Here is a 6,605-nt window from a genome sequence, read left to right on the forward strand (position 1 = left end):
ACATAGTCACAACAGCTTAGAAAACAGGGAGAGTTTTTAAATACATCTTCAGAAAAGTGTAAATTTATAGAAATTACTTTAAATAAATAAAGTGGCAATGTCTGGGCATAGTCTGTCATTTAGCAAAAAGAAATTCAGTATCTTAAAAGGAAAATACTCTTTGAGATAGCAAAATATGATAGCTTTTCATTGACATATTTTTGGAAATAGTATCTTTGGTTGGAAATAGTTCAGAAATTAGGACATGTCAACATGGATTCTTTCAGTCAGTTTAGAGGAGATAAACAGAATGATGCAGTAGGCAAAAGGCAGGTATTAGAACCAGAAAGGCCAGAGTCAAGCTTCTTATCCATCATTTTCTTTTGTATCCTTGGATAAACCTCTTAATCTCCCAATTTTCCTATCTGTAAGATGGGAGTGATACTATCTCCAACCCAGAGCTTTGGAGCAGTAACTGAAGCACAGCTTTGGAGGTTCCTGTAGCATTTTTCTCATCAACGGCAGCATTTGATGAAAGTCTGTCTTCCAAATCCTACTTTTCCCCTCCCTGATAAGTCAACATTCACTTACCTACTAACTAATGTGTGCCTGGAACCTCCAGCAAGTGAGTTGTCCCTGTGATACTTGAATTTCATACTAGTGAGTAAGACTGTCATACTACTTAGTTCCTTGCTATGTCAGGCCACTGGCAGAGTTTGATGATATTTCTTCCTTGTGTAGGTGAACCAATGTCTATTTTTATTAATGGTAATTCTTTCATAAGCACTTCATCCTGTAGCACTCAGTCTTATAATAACTGTGCAAATATACCCAATTATGTGAAGGCTGTGACTTGGACATATGATATATACTGAAGTTAATGTAAGGCATTATTGTGTGTCATCAGTCACTTCAAAGGCCATTTATATAACATCTCTGCTAGTCCCTTGTGCTAATAAGTGTTCTTGGCATATTTAGTAACACCTTTGTCAAGGAAGCAAAAAGAGAACTCTGTACACCAAACTGATAGATTGACATGCTCATATTCTTCCCGTTACATTGTGGTCTTAGATTTTTAAGAAAGGTTTGTTCTTTGACCAGAAAGAGATGAGAAACCTTAAATGCTGGTGCAGCTTCATTGTTTATTCATCTCTAGGAGAACTTGCTCTTTCATTCTGTAATTTGGGAAAGATAGTCTGTTTCTTCTTGAAGTGGATAAATAGGTTAATGCCCATTAATGCAGGATTCTCAGTTCCAAGGTAAAAATATAAACTCTCCTCTCCATGGGAAATTTGTTTGACAGTTTGAAGGACAGATCCAAAAGTTTCTGGGGCTGAGGTTTTCTCCGAATTTTTCTGACTTCTGAATCCAATTCCTTCTATAACAGAGACTAATCACCTGTATGATGTTCTTATGTGGGATACACCTAGACTACATTACTCCGACTTTCCTGTAGTAAAGGATGGCGATGTGACTGAGTTCTAGGGGACAGAATGTGAGAAGGAGTGCAACACACCACTCCCAAGTTCTTTCTCTTTACCATGAGAATCCAGAAGATGACTTGAGGCCCCAAGGGGATGTTGTAAGTTTATGATACAAGAATCCTGGGCCCTTAAATTACTACATTGAATTGTCACATGAGTTATACATCAACTTCTTTTGTGTAAATCCATTGAGATTTTGGGGGATGGTCCTGCAGTCAGTCTATGAGGACTAAAATGCCATCCAGATGCACCGTGGTTTCACTTTACTCAATCCAGATTCCAAGTGGAATCTGAATTTTGTGATCTGAATCCATCATCACTATTCCCTTTTCTTCTCTTTTTCTTCACTGATTACATTCACATTTTCCAAAATGTGTTCTGTGGAACCCTAATGTCTAAAAATGTCAATAGATATTACATTTGATAACATGGCTTGAAAAAAGACTAACTTGTTCATTTACTGTGGGATCTCTCAGAGCCTTTATATTTTTGAGTCTCTAGGAGATACTACAACAAGAAGTATTCTTCAAGCATATTTTGGAATTACATCACATCCCAGCTTCTTTTTATTAACTTCTTATGAAGTATACTTTAAGACAATTCTAGACAATTAGATTCATGACACAGCTCTTTCTACATGAGTTTTCCTGCCTCTACATTACTCTATTACATCTCCCTGTAGTTAGCACTCCCACTGTTTGACTTTTGTGAAGAGGCACATATAGACAGTTGGCACCCAAATTATGTATTAATGTCTTTAAAAATCATAGGTAGAGAAAGTACTTCCCATGTGTGTGATTAAGATGATGAAGGGATGGTCTTTGTTTCTCAAAGTGAAACCCCAAACTAACATATTTCTCTCTCTGATTAGTCTTGATTTCTGATATTCCCTTGGTACTATTTGTAGGCTCTTCCATATCTAATTTGAATAGAAGGCAGTATGTTTTTGTGGAGAGGCAAGAATTAAGTAGCTTACATTTTAGTTGGGACAAATTGCTGTGACTAATTCATTACCACACCACCAATCAAGTTTTTGGGCAATAGGACACAGCATAGAGAAGTTTTGGTTATACGCAGGAGAAAGAAGGGAATGCAGAGTTAAGACTACTGCTACTTTAGTGTGAGGTTCAGGTAGCCAGGAGAGATTCAAGCTATGAATGGAGGCATATTCAAGTTGTTTTATCATTTAGTAATTATGTCTTGAGTAAGTTGTTTTATTTCCTTAAGCTTTTGTTTTTGATCTGTGAAAGAAAGATAATAAAACTATCTTACTCCATAAAGTTTTAAGAAGTAAATGAGAAAAGACATAATTAACATTAGCTATTATTTTTGTTTTTATTAATTCAGTCCTTTGAATAGTACAGCCAAAAATAAGGCAGTTATTTACCAATGGATCATATGATTTTGCTGAGCAAAGGAGACTCAAGGGGACATTGTTGGGAGAAGAAAGTGAATTCTTTGTCATTGATATTCAGTCTTTCATGCCACTCAAAAATTGTGGTCTAAACATCTTCACTTTTGAATGTATCACATCATTCAAAAGAAATAATAGGATTCTTTTCCTTGCCTAGAAAATCGATGGATCTTGTGGCTGATATACTTGTATAACCTCTTCAATTCGAAACAATTTAACTTTGACCATCTCTTTTTGGAGTTTAGGAAAGATAAGTATCACTTATATTGTGCTTCCTAGGTTTTGTTATTAGTCAATATTTAATTCAATGAAATGTTACCCCATCAGTGATCTTTGAAATAAGACACTTTAAAAATTCATCCCTTCACTTATTGTTAGCACATCTGTTGTGTTCCATCAAGGAGTTCCTGGTGAGTACATTTTCTTTGTGAAGCTGATTTGTCTTCTTTCTAGCTCTACTTTAAAGTTATTAGGAAAAGAATCTAGCTGACATTCCCTTCTGATATATAAATACACTGAAATAGAAAAAAGTTCTTTTGGGACAAAGGTGTGGATGAAAATGTCTCTCCAGACAGTTTAGTGAAAAATAGGATTATTTTTATTGGTGTGTCAAATAGAAGGCTATTTTGAAAATATTCTCACTTATTTATCTTTCCAACCATTCCTCTATTATATATTCATTTAAACATCATCAACAGATACTTACTAAGCACCTAGCACATTTTTGTTCTATCTTTTAAGATCTTTAAAATATAGATCTACTGTCTGGTTGGGGAGTTAAAACAGAGAATCAAACATATAGACAATGAATAAAAACCAAAACAGTTAATACATAACCAAAATAGTATTTATCATTTATCGAGTACCTATTATTGCCAAGTATTTTTCTGTGATTTACAGTAATTACCTTATTTAAATCTCACACTTTTTACATCTATGATAGGGGGGGAATCAAAGTATATGGGTTTAGTGACTTTACTAGCAATTTATTGTTAGAAGTATTGCAAAGAGGATTTAAACCACTCTTTCCTCTCTTCTTCCTCTTCCTCTTCTTCTTCTTCAAGATTTTATTTATTTGAAAGAGACAGAGATAGGGAGCACAAGCAGGGGGAGTGGCAGGCAGAGGGAGAAGGAGAAGCAGCTCCCCACAGAGCAGGGGGAGGCCTATGTGGGACTCTATCCCAGGACCCAGGAATCATGACCTGAGCCAAAGGCAGTCACTTAACCAACTGAGCCACCCAGGCTCCCTCTGAATCTTCTTAATCACCACATCACACATATAATAAGTGTATTAATAATTAATTAGTATATCCTTAGTAGATATCATACATTTAAGACTTATATCCAGAAGGTAACCACATAGTCTCCTGATAATCTATTATCTATCTATCTTCTATATCTTTCTCACATGCATATATACACACATATATAAATATAAAATCAACTGTATTTTTAAAAAAGATTTTATTTATTCAACAGAGAGAAACACAGTGAGAGAGGGAAGCAGGGGGAGTGGGAGAGGGTGAAGTAGACTTCCTGCTGAGCAGGGAGCCCGATGTGAGGCTCAAACCCAGCACTCTGGGATCATGACCTGAGCTGAAGGCAGATGCTTAATAACTGAGCCACCCAGGCACCCCTCAACTGTATTTTAAAAGTACTCTTTCAAGACAATTTTAGGTTTGTAACAAAATTGATCAGAAAGTACAGAAAGCTTCCTTGTATCTCTCCTTCATCCTTCTCCCACTCTATAGTTTCCTCAATTATTAATATCTTGTGATAGTGTGGTACATTTGTTACAATTGATGAACAAAAAAAATACATTATTATTAACTAAAGCCATGGTTTACTTAGGCTATGTTATATATTCTATGGGTTTTGACAAAAGTATAATGTCAAGTATGCACTGTTAGAATATTATACAGAATAGTCTCACTGCCCTAAAATCCCCTGTGTTCCACTTGTTCATTCTTCTCTTTTTTTTCTCCAAACCGCTGGCAATCACTGATCTTTTTACTGTCTTTTTACTGTTTTGCCTTTTTCCGGAATGTCATGTAATTCATATATGACACATAAAGTTTATAGCCCTTTCAGACATTTTTCACTTAGTAAAATGCATTTAGGATTCCTTTATTTATTTCCATAGCTTGATAACTTCCTTATTTTTATTGCTGAATAGTATTCTGTTGCACAGATGTATCAGAGTTTGTTCATCCATTCACCTGTTGAAGGTTGTCCTTGGTGTTTCCACATTTTTGACAGTTATGAATAAAGCTGTATGAACATTCACTTAAAGGTTTTTGTGTGTACATAAATTTTCACATCATTTGGATAAATACCAAGGAGCATGATTGTTGAATTGTGTGATGAGATTGTGTTTAGCTTTGTAAGAGACTGCTAAACTGTCTTCCAAAGTGGCTGTGCCCTGCTTCATTCTCACCAACAAGAAATGCGAATTCCTGTACTCTACATTCTCACCAACATTTGGTATTATGTATTTTGGGTTTTCGCCATTCAAATAGGTGTGTACTAGTATCTCATAGTTTTAATTTGCAACTTCCTAAAGATATATGATGTGGGTCATCTTTTCATATACTTACTTGCCTTTTATGTATCTTTTCTGGTAAAATATCTGTTCAGATATTTTGCTCATTTTAAAATTGTTGTTTGTGTTCTTACTGTTGAGTTTTAAGAGTTCTTTGTGTATTTTGAATAACAGTTCTTTATCATACATGGGCTTTGCGAACATTTTCTGCCAATCTGTGGCTTGTCTGTTCTAAACTCATAACAGTGTTGGGGCGCCTGGTTGGCTCAGTGGGTTAAAGCCTCTGCCTTCAGCTCAGGTCATGATCTCAGGGTCCTGGGATCGAGCCCCTCATCAGGCTCTCTGCTCAGTGGGGAGCCTGCTTCCTCCCTCTCTCTCCGCCTGCCTCTCTGTCTACTTGTGATCTCTGTCTGTCAAATAAATAAATAAAATCTTTAAAAAAAATTAAAAAAACCCTCATAACAGTGTCTTTCAAAAAGCAGAAGTTTTTTTTTTGTATTTTTGTATTTTATTTTTTTTATTTTTAACATAACAGTATTCCTTGTTTTTGGACCACACCCAGTGCTCCATGCAATCCGTGCCCTCTCTAATACCCACCACCTGGTTCCCCCAACCTCCCACCCCCCGCGAAGTTTTAAATTTAATAAAGTTCAACTTATCAATGACTTCTGTCATGGATCAGGCCCTGTTGTATCTAAGAAGTCATCTCCATATTGATGGTCATCTATATTTTCTCCTATGTTATCTTCTAGGAGTTTTATAGTGTTGTAATTTACATATAGGTCTATGATATATGTTGAGTTCATTTTTGTGAGAGATGTAAAGTCTAAATTATTATTATAATTTTTTCATGTAGATGTTCAGTCACTCCACACTGTGTGTTGAAAAGACTACCTTTCTCCATTGTGTTGCATTTGCTTCTTTGTCAAAGATTAGTTGACTATATTTGTGTGTGTCTATTTTTGGGCTCTCTGTTCTGTTTTATTGATGTTTGTTCATAAATATTGCACTGTTTTGATTATTGTAGGTTTACTGTAAATCTTCAAGTCAGGCAATGTCAATCTTCTGACTTTGTTCTTCAATATTTTGTTGGTTATACTGAGTATTTTGTCTTTCCATATAAACTTTTGAATCAATTTGTTGATAGTCACAAAATAAATTACTGAAGTTTTCATTGGGATTCTGT

The sequence above is a fragment of the Lutra lutra genome, chromosome 14 (assembly GCF_902655055.1).
Source record: "Lutra lutra chromosome 14, mLutLut1.2, whole genome shotgun sequence".
NCBI lineage: Eukaryota > Metazoa > Chordata > Mammalia > Carnivora > Mustelidae > Lutra > Lutra lutra.